The sequence below is a fragment of the Chiloscyllium plagiosum genome, chromosome 19 (assembly GCF_004010195.1).
Source record: "Chiloscyllium plagiosum isolate BGI_BamShark_2017 chromosome 19, ASM401019v2, whole genome shotgun sequence".
NCBI classification, from domain to species: domain Eukaryota; kingdom Metazoa; phylum Chordata; class Chondrichthyes; order Orectolobiformes; family Hemiscylliidae; genus Chiloscyllium; species Chiloscyllium plagiosum.
The window spans coordinates 24,268,047-24,280,705 of NC_057728.1; the positions used below are offsets into that span (position 1 = coordinate 24,268,047).

A 12,659-nucleotide genomic window follows, 5' to 3' on the forward strand; every position below is an offset into this window, starting at 1 on the left:
ACTCACTCTCATCCTCGCTGACATCTGACCCTGACTACCCTGAATCTCTTCTGCACAGCCTACTCACCCTCTCAGGACATCTCCACACATGCACCAAAAGTAATAATGTGCCACCCACCTTTCTCTCCCTCACCAACTATGTGCAGAGTTTCCTGACTCCTGACCATCCTAAGCAGCTGACTAACCATGTCAAAGCCCCCGTACTGGTTTTTTTTTTTGCAGTTGGTTACCATACTGATTAGTCATTGAAACAGATTCACATGTGTATGCAGATATTCTTTAACATCTAAACATATTTTAAACAAAAGCAGAGAAAAAATCTCTTCATACAAACAACAAAGCCTGGTTTCAAACTGCTCTTAACACTGTTCTTTTACTATTTCAATTTCAGTGAAATTTCACTCTTATCTCAACTCTTTAAGTTTTTAAATTAACAGATTGCTCCCAATTTCTTGTCCTCAGGCCGTAAAGACATTTTCACAATGTTTTTCCAAGTCCACTAACACAAACATTTTACAATATCTTTCACAAAGCTCTTCACGAGAAAGCACACAAGTCAACTAATCACATGATGTCGACGCGGAGTCCGGTCTTCCACGCACAGTGATACCAAGTGCAAGGGATGAGAATCGCGTAACAGCAAACTGGAGTTCACTTTATAAAAAAATGTTGACAATTCACAAATCGCGCTACAGACAAATTGCGTTTAATTAACACGCATTATAGGAGAACTACCTGTAGTCTTTGAATCATGGTGCTCTCACAATGTATATGTTGTTGACTGTTTATCTGAGTGATATGGCTTTCACAGGAAGTTTTGTTCCCATGTCAGTTGTTGCTGTGGTATATGTTGCTCTTCTGCTTCAATTGTTGGGTTTCTGTAAACCCCTGGGACTGATAGTCAATCTGTGGACTGGGCAAATTGGTGAGTTTATATCTTATTGATCAGCTACCTGTGGCTGAGGGGTACCTTTTCTAGTTCTGCGTGTATTACTGCAGTTACTATAGCATGTCTGGTCATTCACTTCTACTGCCTATAATCATGATGAAAATTGCTCTATGTGGGTTGCAGGTTGCCACTTGCAGTGGATTTTGTTGAAGTTGTTGGAGGTTTGTAATGTTACTGACTCTCCAACATTCATATCTGATAATGGTTTGTAATTTGGAATTTAATTTTCTGACATTTCACCTTGATATTGACACACACCCCTGTTGCTACTTCTGGTTTCAGAAGTTTTTTTTACTTTTGAAAGAATAGTTTGGGTTGGGTGCAACATGATATTAATCTTTCTAATTAAGTCTATTGTTCCACTCAAGGATTGCCTTGCATACAAAGGCAATCCTTGAGTGCTTTGTGCTAATTTTGCTTGATTTCTTTATTGTCTTTTGACTATTTTCACTGCTTCCTCAGTTTTTCCATTGAACATTTTAGTTTATTTCATTCATGGGATGTCACTGGCTGGGCCAACGTTTATATCCCATCCTTCGTTGCCCTGGGGAAGGTGGTGATGAGCTACTTGCTTGAATTGTAGCCCATTTGGTATAGGTAAATTTATAATGGAAGGGAGGGAATTCCAGTACGTTGACACAGTGACACTTAACAGACTACAATATATCTCCAAGTAAGGATGATGAGTGACTTAGACAGGAACTTGCAGGTCTTGGTGTCTTCATCCATCTATCATCCTTGTCCTCCTGAATGAAAGAATTGTCCAAGGAGCTTTGGTGACTTACTGCAGAGCATCTTGTAAATAGTACACACTGGTGAATCAGTGATGAAGTGACTGAATATTGATGATGATGGATCAAATGTCAATCAAGAGTGCTCTCTGTCTTGCAAGATGTTGAGGTTTTTGAAAATTGTTGGAACTGCTGTCATCCAGGAAAGTGAAAACTATTCCACCACACTCCTGATTTGTCCTTTGTAGATGTTTGACAGAAATGTGAGAGACAGGAAGAGAGCTATTTGATGCAGAATTCTACTCTCTGACCTGTTCTTGCAGCCACAGTGTTTATATGGTTGAATTAGTTAAGTTTCTGTTCAATGGAAGTACCCAGGATGTTGATAATGGAGAATTGAATAATGGTAATTTCATTGAACATCAAGGGGTAATAGCTAGATTCTCTCTTGTTGCATATGGTCATTGCTTGGCAATTGTGTTGTGCAAATGTTGCTTGCCACTGATCAGCCCAGACTTGAATATTGTCCAGATCCTGTTGCGTATGGACACAGATTGCTGCAGTATGTGAGGAGTCACAAATGGTATTGAACATTGTGCATTTATCAACAAACATCCCCACTTCTGACCTTATGTTCGAGGGAATGTATTTGATGAAGCAATTGAAGGTGATCAGAGATCACTCTGGCGAACTACAGAGATATCCTGGAGCTGAGACAAGTGACTTCCAATAACAATAAACATTTTCCTTCATGCTTGATATGACATTAACCAGTGGAAAATTTTCCATCTAACTCCCCATTGATTCCAGTTTTGCTAGGACTCCTTGTAGTCAGACTCTGTCAACTGTGACCTTGATGTCAAAAGCAATCACTGTCACATCACCTCTGGAATTCAGCTTTTATCCCTGTTTGTATGTTTTAATAAAGTCAGGAACTGAATGGCCCTGGTGTGATGATGATGCTCCTTTAACAAGGTTATGTTGTCCGTGATGTCTTTTTCAGAGGGGTAGTAAAGACACAGGTTCTGAAATGTCTGGGTTTATCTACTTGAAGAATTTTTAAAAAAACATTTTGTACAATGCAAGAGGGGGTGGCCAGTTCTCCCAGCTCAGCTCTACTCTGGTTTGGTTTGGTTTCGTTTTAGCAAGCAGTCAGGTTTTGAGGCCGTTGGTCAAAGAAACAACTCCATGCTGATCCTCTCTCTCTCTCTCTGACATCTCGTCTGTAAGACGCTGTGTTTGATTTTATCTTTTTTGCCAATGGGGTGTTTATGGAGATTTTGCAGTATTTGGAACAGTATTATTAAGTTGTGATAAAGTCAATTGGGTTTTCAAATAGTTATGTTATGCTGTACTCTGTTCTGTTTTGTTTGTATTTCATTTGGTAATCTTGCAAATAAATTCTGTTTTGTTTGAAACAGGGTGGTTGGGCCAGCTGCATCACTCCTGGAATATCCACTCTACACCTGCTTAAAACAACTAGAAATGTTAGGGTCTGGGCTACCTTCTTGAAATGTTTTGAGAGGGTCTGGTTTGGTCCATAACGCTGGCAGAACCCAAATTTAGCGTCATACAGGAGGTCTTGTGAAGATGACATATGGTGTTGAATTTCCCAATCATTCATGAAGCAAATAAATTATTTATTCATAAACTGTGGGCCATTGTTGCTCATCACAATATTACAAATGACCACAGATGTGACTTAGCTTTTGGGCAGCTTGCATAGATGCGTGCTAGCATATTTCCTCTCAACCCCTTGTGGATAATGATTCTTACTTCCTTTGTAGAATATGACACTTGGACTGTCAATTCAACTCTGGATGGTCAATACTCTTTTATGTGTCCTTGATGTTTTCAAATCATTCTTTCATCACTATTTCTTGTAAAACCTGAAGAATTGTATCTTATTGTGTAATTTGCTTAATCTGAGCAAGAAATTTGACTTTAGATTCAGTATCTCTGCTGAGTTGATAACTTCCAGACAATGTGAAACTGTTACTTCACATTGTCTTTGAAAGATTTTACATTCTTTTGTAGCATCCGCTACTTTGTTTATCAGAAGTGCTGATCTTGACAGTCTGTCTATGGTGTACACCTGCTTATTTTACATGTATATAACATCCAGATGATATCACTGTAGCGATAGTAACCTTCTTTGAGGACACTTTGGAGCAGATAGCAACAGCTTGAGGAAAATGCTTGTAGTTTTACTCAACTATCACTTCGTCTCTTCCAAGTAGGTATTGATGAAAATGTTAACTAGCAAAGACAATGGCCAAGCACTCTTTTTCAATCTGAGCATAGTGTTGTTCTTATTGTGCTGACACTTCTGGAAGTGCAACTGTTTTTCCTCCTGCATTAGGGTTGCTTGAAGACCCATCTTACCAATGTCACATTGCAGGGTGCCTTAATCATTTACATCATAGTATTTCAGCACTGGTGTTGCCATCACAAATTACTTGATTTTAAAGAATGCTGATTCATGATCCATGCCCAGTGCCATTCAATGTCCTTGGTCATGAGTTTGATATAAATGTTCAAACTCTGATGACAAGTTGGATAGGAGTTTTGCTAAATAGTTTGTGAATCGAACTGATCATTAAACAGTTTTTACATCTGTTTATTTCTGTATTGCTGCTATAGCTGTGACTTTTTTGAGATCTGGGTGAAGTCCTTTTGCTGTTAGTACTTAGCCTATGTATATGACTTTGAGCATCTTTAATTACAATTTTCTTCTCTTTCAACTTCATGTTTATTTCATGAACTCTGTCATATAGTTTCACTAGATTTTGTTCTTGGTTGGCAATGCTTCTTCCATTCTATCTGTACATCCATAAACTAGCAAATCATCCACTACAGCTTCCATGTGAAGAAGTTCACTTGCTATCTTATGTTACCTGTGTCAATACTCCTCAGGAGCTATAAGCAACCATCAGCATCTCCTGAAAGATATCCAGATTGTAGTTAGAAAGCTGTGCTTTCATCAAGCTTCACTTGTCAGTAAGCTTCCTCCAAATCCAGGGCAGGAAAACTCTTGCTTTAGCAATCTGTGGCAAAATTATTTCCTTGGTTAGCATAAACAGTGGGATATTTCCACAGCCATTTTGAGATCCTTCAGGTCAATGCATTCTTTCAGCCTTAAAGATTGCTTCATTGTTAGCATGCTGTGTGAGAGTTATCATTTTCTTGATTACTCCCTCCTTTAGCAGCTCTTTCATCTTGGCTTTCAGGCTGACCTTGAGAGTAGCTGGAACTGTCTTTGGCAGATGTTGAATTGGTTTTACACTCTTATTTCTTATCAGTATGTTACAACACATGAAAAGGGTCACACTGAACCCAAAACGTTAATTATAATTTCTGTCTACATATTCTGCCAGACCTGCTAAGTTCTCCCAACAGTTTTTGTTTTTGTTTCTGTTTTTGTTTCTAATTTCCACCAACTGCAGTCATAGCATCATAGAGTAATAGTGTCATACAGCATGGAAACAGACCTTTCAGTCCAAACTAGTCCACACACAATCTAAACTAGTCCCATCTGCCTACATTTGGTGCAGATTCCACCAAACCTTTCCTATTCATATATTTATCTGAATGTCTTTTAAATGTTGTAACTGTACTTACATCCACCATTTCCTCTGGCAGTTCATTCCATACAATAACCACTTTGTGTAAAAAAAGTTGCCCCTTATGTCCTTCTAAATGTTTCTCCCCTCACCTTAAAAAAGTCTCCTAATTTTGAATTCCCCCACCTTAGGGAAGAAACCTTTCCTATTCACCTTTTCTATGCCGCTCATGACTTTATAAACCTCTATAAGGCCGCCTCTCAACCCCCTATTACTCCAGTGAAAATAAGTCACACCCTCCCCAGCTTATTTTTATAACTCAAATCCTCCATTCATGACAACATCCTGGTAAATCTTTTCTGAACCCACTGCAGTTTAATAATATCTTCTTATAACATGGTGACCAGAACTGCACACAGTACTCCTGAAGAGACCTCACCAACATCGTGTACAACATCAACATGACATCCCAACTCCTATATTTGAGGTCTGAACAATGAAGGCAACCATGCTAAATGCCTTCTTAACCACACAGTCTACCTATAACACAAATTTTGAAGAATTATGTCCCTGAACCTCTAGGTGTCTCTGTTCTAAAACACTTGCAAGGGACCTACCATTAAATGTGCAAGTCCTGCCCTTGCTTGTTTTACCAAAGTGCAGTACCTCACATTTATCCAAATTAAGCTCCATCTGCCACTCCTCAGCCCACTGACCCAATTAATCAAGATCTATTTGTAATCTTAGATAACCTTCTTCACTGGCAAGTATGCCACCACTTTTGGGGTCATCCACAAATTTACTAACCATGTCTTCTATATTCTCATCCAGATTATTTAAATAAATGACAGACAAAAGTCAACCCAGTCACAGGCTTAATTTTTCGATCACCATGTTGATTTTCTTTGCACTGGGCTGTGAAGGTCGTGATGGTAAATGGTACTTTGGTGTCTATCTGAAACTGCATTTGACTTGATATTGTACATCTGCAGTTACCATTTCAACAACAACAACCACTTATCAAGATGACTGAACCGAACTGTTATGTGTAGAGTGATTCATAAGAGTCAGATGATATCATTCTCGTGGCCTTGAATAGTTATTTTTGGCATTTTGTTCTAGCTACATCCTAATGTGAAAAATGATCCATCTCTTTTCAGTGAGAACACTGCTTTTCCTATTCTGAGCATACCTTTTTTTGTCTAATTTCTACTGCAGCATTTTCATTCTGCTTTTATCTATGATTGTTCTGCACTTTAGGACTAGAGTGTCTACCAATATAATGCAAGGCCTGGTTTGTCCTGCCTGGTTTTTATGTGCTCCAGCTGCAAATTTACAACCCCTGCATTTTGACACAAGTCAATTGCTTTCCTGAAAGTATGCTTCTCCTCTACTCTCAATTTGGGGATCTTTTGTGTCTAGTACAATCTTGCCTTTAATGAGATCACCTTTTGGTTGCACATATAGACAGGATTCTGCAAGCAGGCTGAGTTAATTAAATTGCAGATTGATCAATTGATTATTTTTATTAGTTTCCTTGAATCCTAATATTGAACACATACCATTCATAAGTTATGTTCACTCGGAGTACAAACATGCCTTTATGATTTGCAGGATTTCGACAGTCTGTTTCTGATGCTCTTCAGAGAGATTTAGTGAAGTACACTTTAAAACAGTCTCTTCCCAGCACTGACAGGACTGTATCTACTAGCTTGTTAAACAGATATATTGGTATTTCATAATTTTTCTGTTGTATGGCAAGAATTGCTGGGTTTACTTCATATCACCTGTTATCTTGATCAGACCTAGAAGATAGTGTTGCAGCCATTTGTGTCTTACCCTGTATTTTAGCTGTGACCTTTGTTTATTTGTTCATTTTCAGTTTCTTTCAACTGCTTGCTGCAGCTTTCACAATTCTAATCCTTCATGAGTTTCTGTCCGTAATTATGCTTTTTTAAAATAGTTCTTCAGTACTCAATGTGAACACTACTTATGACACAATGTTCTGTGTTCACAAAACAGTAGTCTGGTCTGCACTTTATCTTTATTGAAGTGCTTATGAGATGGCTGTCTTTAGTCTGTGCACCTCATTGTAGAGGTCAATTGACTATATCTGACCAGAAGAGACATTTGGATATGATTATATTTCAGTACAAACAATTTGGGTTCTTGTGACAAGGAGACAGTAAGGACTGCAGATGCTGGAGCCAGAGTCATTTGATATAAAGCTGAAAAAGCTCAGCAGGTGAGATAGAATCCGAGAAGCAGGATTGTCAACATTTTAGGTTGAAACCCTTTGTCAGGACTGGAGTGGGGAAGGAAGTCCAGAAGTATACAGAGGGAGGGAGGTGGGGTTGGCGGAAAAAATAGTTGGGAGGTGATAACTGGATGCAGGTAGGGTGTTATTATGATTAGTTTGTGGGAAGGGTGGAGCGGATAGGTGAGTAGGAAGATGGACAGGTTAGGGTCGGATCAGGGAGGCGAAGACGAGGGGCGGGGCTAGACATGGGATAAAGCTGGGGGAGGAGGGATTTTGAAGTTGGTGGATTCAATGTTGAGATCATTGGGCTGTAAGCTTTGCAGGCAAAATATAAGGTGTTGTTCCCCCACTTTTCATTTGGCCTCACTCTAACAGGGAAGGAGGACAAGGTTGGATATATCGCCAGGGGAGTGGGAAGGGAATTACAATGGTTGGCAACTGGAAAGTTCATGTTGGTTAATGCATGAAAAGCGCCAATGCTCCACAAACCGGTCCCCAAGTCTACGTTTGGTCTCCCCAATAAAGAGGAGACCACATCAGGGGCAACAGTTGCAAGAGATAAGGTTGGATGATGTGCAGCTGAATTTCTGTTGGATCTGGAACAATTGTTTAGGGCTGTGATGAACTAGGCCAGACCACTTAAAACATTCTTTAGCAGGCAGTCCAGACTATAATTTAGCAATTTGTTCCAGTAAGTGTACAGTGAAAATTATCTGGATTAGGTTAGCGAGGTTGACTACCAAGTTTAAAGCAGACAAAAGATTTATTCACAAAATTACACAATGAAACACAAAGAACAGAATAAAGAACCCCTACAGAACTCAGTCTATCCAAACTAGACTTAAATATGCTATTCTGAATGTACACAGCAGTCCAAATAAGCAAACCCCCTTTAAAACACAGTACCAAAAAGGGTCAGATGCTTACAGGTTGAAGTTAGAAGGGCAGAAGAGAGAATTTCCACACAGCTCACTGTTGAACTCCTAACCAATTCTGGACCAAACTAAACTGCTCAGCCGGAGAGCTGACCAATCCCCTTTCACTCTACAGGTCACTTCTAAAACATGACCACTTTGGCCTGAAGTCTCATCTGTTTTCATATAACCAAAAGACCTCTCAAAATCCTTTTCATCTCTGTACCAAACCAGTCTGATTAGAACCCGGCTTGCTTTATTACCCCTCCTTAACAAATCAAGGACAGAGTATCCTTGAGCCAAGGAACAGCTTTTAGAAAAATGGACTAGCTTTGTGACAGGGCCATGGAGGAAGGTGATAGGGGAGGTGTAAGGGCAGGTGTTGCACCTCTTGCTGTTGCAGGAAATGATACTGAGTGTGGTAGAGTAGTTGGTGAGGAGTGTAGAGTTGATGAGGGAGTCGCGGTGTGAATGGTTCCTGTGGAAAGTGGATATGGGTGGGAAAGGAAATACCTTTTTGGTGGTAAGTTCTGATTGTACATGACGGAAATATCAGATGATGATGCGTTGGATTCAGAGGTTGGTGGGGTAGTATGTGTGGATGAAGGAGACCTTATCCTTTTTGTTGTTGGGGCGAGGGATTTTTTGGGCAGAAGTGTGGGAGATAGAGGAGATGCTGTTGAGGGCATGCTTAATGACTGAGGTGTGGAAACGACGGCCCCTAAAGTAGGAGGATATCTTGGATGTCCTGGAGTGGAATGCCTCATCTTTGTAGCAAATGCAGCGAGGTGGAGGAATTGGAATCATGGGATAGCTTTTTTGCAGGAGGGTGGATAAGAGGAGGTGTAGTCAAGGTAGTTGTGGAAGTCAGTGGTTTTGAAAAAGATATCAGTGGTGAGTTGGTTTCCGGAGATGGAAATGGAGAGATCTAGAAAGGGGAAGGAGGTGTCAGAAATGTTCCAGGTGAATTTGAAAGTGGGGTGAAAGGTGTTGGCAAAGCTGATGAACTGCTCGAGCTCCTCACGGGAGCACAAGGCAGCACCAATGCAGTTATCAATAGAGCAGAGGAAGAGGTGAGGGATGGTGCCGGTGTAGTTGTGGAATCCTACAAAGAGGCAGACATAACTCGGACCCATCCGGGTGACCATGGCTACCCCTTTGGTTTGTCAGAAGTGGGAGGAATCAAATGAAAAATTGTCGAGGGTGAGGACCAGTTCTACCAGGCGAATGAGAGTGTCAGTGGAGGGGGACTGTTTGGGCCTGTGGGAAAGGAAGAAGTGGAGGACTTTTAGGCCCACAATGGGGAGGATACAGGTAGAAAGTGCCTGTACATCCGTGGTGAAGATGAGGTGTTGGGGGCCGGGAAATTGAAAGTCTTGAAAGAGATGGAGGGCATGGATTGTATCTCGAATGTAGGTAGGGAGTTCCTGGACCAAAGGGGGAAAAACAGAGTCAAGGTAAGAGGAGGTGAGCTCAGTGGGGCAGGAGCAAGCAGAGACAATGGGTCAACCAGAGCAGGCAGAGACAGAGGCTTGACTGGTGCAGTCAGGTTTATGGATTTTGGGTAGGAGAAAGAAATGGGTGGTGTGGGTTTGGGGACCTATCAGGTTGGAGGCTGTAGATGGGCAATCTCCTGAAGTGATGAGATTGTGATGGTCTGGTAGATGATGGCTTGGTGATCAGAGGTAGGGTCATATTCAAGGGGAAGGTTGTGGCTCTTTCTAATTCCAACTTGTATTTCACAATGAGGTGGTGCACATGGAAGTAAGGAGACTACTCATTGAAGGATAAGCACATACCCTGATTGGCTGAGCCATATGACTTGTTGTAAGTTCTATGTAAATCTAAGTAAATTCACCTCCATGTGACTTAAATAATACGATGACCTTAGATTTTATGGACCTCACATGATTTTGACCATTTAACTACATCTGATTTAAGCTAATATAATTTAGGATGATGTAATTCAAATCATAGTTTTATTAAACTGACATTCATTTTCTAAGATGTTAATGTTAACTTATTTGAAAATAGCGTGGAACTAGCTAATTACACATGCTTTTCAACCTTACCAAATATACTTATGTAAAATAACATAAACATTCTGATGAAGATTTTTCTAATGATTTACATCAACAGTAGTTTTGCTGGATCTATGTCTAAATTAGGCTTGGCATCACTTTCTGAGCTAAAGGGACATAGCGACAGGAAGGTCTTGTAAAAAGTTATCCAGGGCTATATTAAGTGATGCAGGACAATAATTCCGTTAATGTACTGCTGTTAGTGTTTGCAACTAAATTCCTGTATGTCCCAGTTGGTTGAAGTTGATCACACATTTGAAAATTGAATATTAGCTGGTTAGAGCCATCTGCAGCATTAGGAAGGTGATTATCATTGTTGGAGGTCTGTCACCTCAGCTCTAGGACATTTCTTCAGAATCTTCTCAGGGTTGTGCCTTAGATCCAGCCATCTTCAGCTGCTTTATCAATGATCTTCTTTCAATCATAAAGTCAGAAGTAGTGGTTGCTGATGACTTTACAATGTTCAGCACCATTTGTGATTTCTCAGAAAAGTCCATGCACTGATGCTGCAAAGGAGAAAGTGAGGACTGCAGATGCTGGAGTACCAGAGTTGAAAAATGTCATGGTGGAAAAACACAGCAGGCCAGGCAGCATCCGAGGAGCAGGAGAATCGACGTTTCCTGAAGAAGGGCTTATGCCCGAAACATCGATTCTCCTGTTCCTCGGATGCTGCCTGGCCTGCTGTGTTTTTCCAGCACGACATTTTTCAACACAGATGCAGCAAAATCTAAACTGCCACATTTGGGCTGACAAATGGTAGCTGCATTTGCACAGCACAGGCACCAGGCAATGGCCATATCCAACAAGAATATCGAGGCATCTTGATGTTAACTGACATTACCATTAGCTGAATTACCCACACAACTATCAACATTCTGTGTCTTATCATTGGCCAAAAATTGAACTAGAGCAGCCATATATATGCTATAGCTGCAAGAGCAGGTCAGAGACAAGAGTTATTCAGAAACAGGCCTTTTGTCCATTTCTCAACCTGTAACGAGAAACAAAAGAGCTTCAGCATTTATTTCCTTGTTTTATACCTGCACTGCAAGATGTTAAAGATTGCAGCATGGATTCAACTTGAATCTGAAAGAGATAGATTATGATGTTCAAATTCTATAAAACTCGTAAAGTGACATTGATTTGATTTATTTATTGTCACATGTATTTTGTTACAAAATACAGTAAAAAGCATTGTATAGTGTTGTCACTCTCTGGCGTCATCTTAAAAATACAGAAAAGTAAACGAAAACATAGAATATAATCGCAGAAAAATAAAAAAAATAAAGAAAAAGTGTTCAACATTCCTGTCATTCTTGTTATGTGCTCTGTCATGGGCATGGGCCAGATGGCCAGGCACAAGTCCCTTTCACCACGCCATCGTTGCTAATGAAAGTCACCATTCCTCAGTGCCATCTCGCCTCGCCTCTACATATCATTGATAGACCTCGCCTAGGCAGGCGCCACTGTTGCTGCTGGTTAGCACACCAGCCCAAAGTCAACTCCGCCATTGTCATGAGTCTGCTTCAGGCCCACCTCATCGATGCAGACGTTGCTAATGCTGCTTGGTCTTGCACTGGACCCAAACTCTCTGCTGCCACCTCCATGAATTTGTGCCCAACCCAAACTCACCTTTGCCACAGCCGCCATAAATCAACACTAGGACCACCTTGATGATGCAGAAGCCACCGGGAAACCAAATTCGCCTCTGACACCGCCACCATGTGTCTGTGCTGCTAGGCCTAGGCGATTCTGTGCTGCTGGGCCAACTCGTCACTGCTGATGCTGTCGCTGCGATTTCATGTTGGACCCTAGAATGTTTGTGCTTCCACATACATGCAGTTGCAGCCACATTGAGAATGCAAACTTTTGTGTAATATTGCAATATGAAATGCAAGTTATAATGTTCATAAATGTTCTGCACCCTTACTTTGGTGCAAACCTAACTTAACTAAACATGCACCTGGCACCTCTGGGCATTGCTCTGTATCTTGAATACATTTCAAGCTCAGCCCATACATTATTCTCTCCCTGTATGAATAGCAGCACACTTAAATGCCTCACTTGCATCTGAGAACTTTACGTTTATGGTGTATCAGGGGGTTTCCCATTCATTGGTTTAAAAGTTATGTTTACAATGGCAATTTGAATTTATGTAGCA

At 40.7% G+C, this 12,659-nt stretch overlaps 1 protein-coding gene across 1 annotated transcript in view; it reads left to right on the forward strand.

The window, feature by feature from the left end:
* The window catches only part of cacna1c (calcium channel, voltage-dependent, L type, alpha 1C subunit), an 890,104-nt gene that overhangs the window by 570,963 nt on the left and 306,482 nt on the right, over positions 1-12,659 (forward strand). The gene's annotated exons all lie outside the window — the stretch shown is intronic.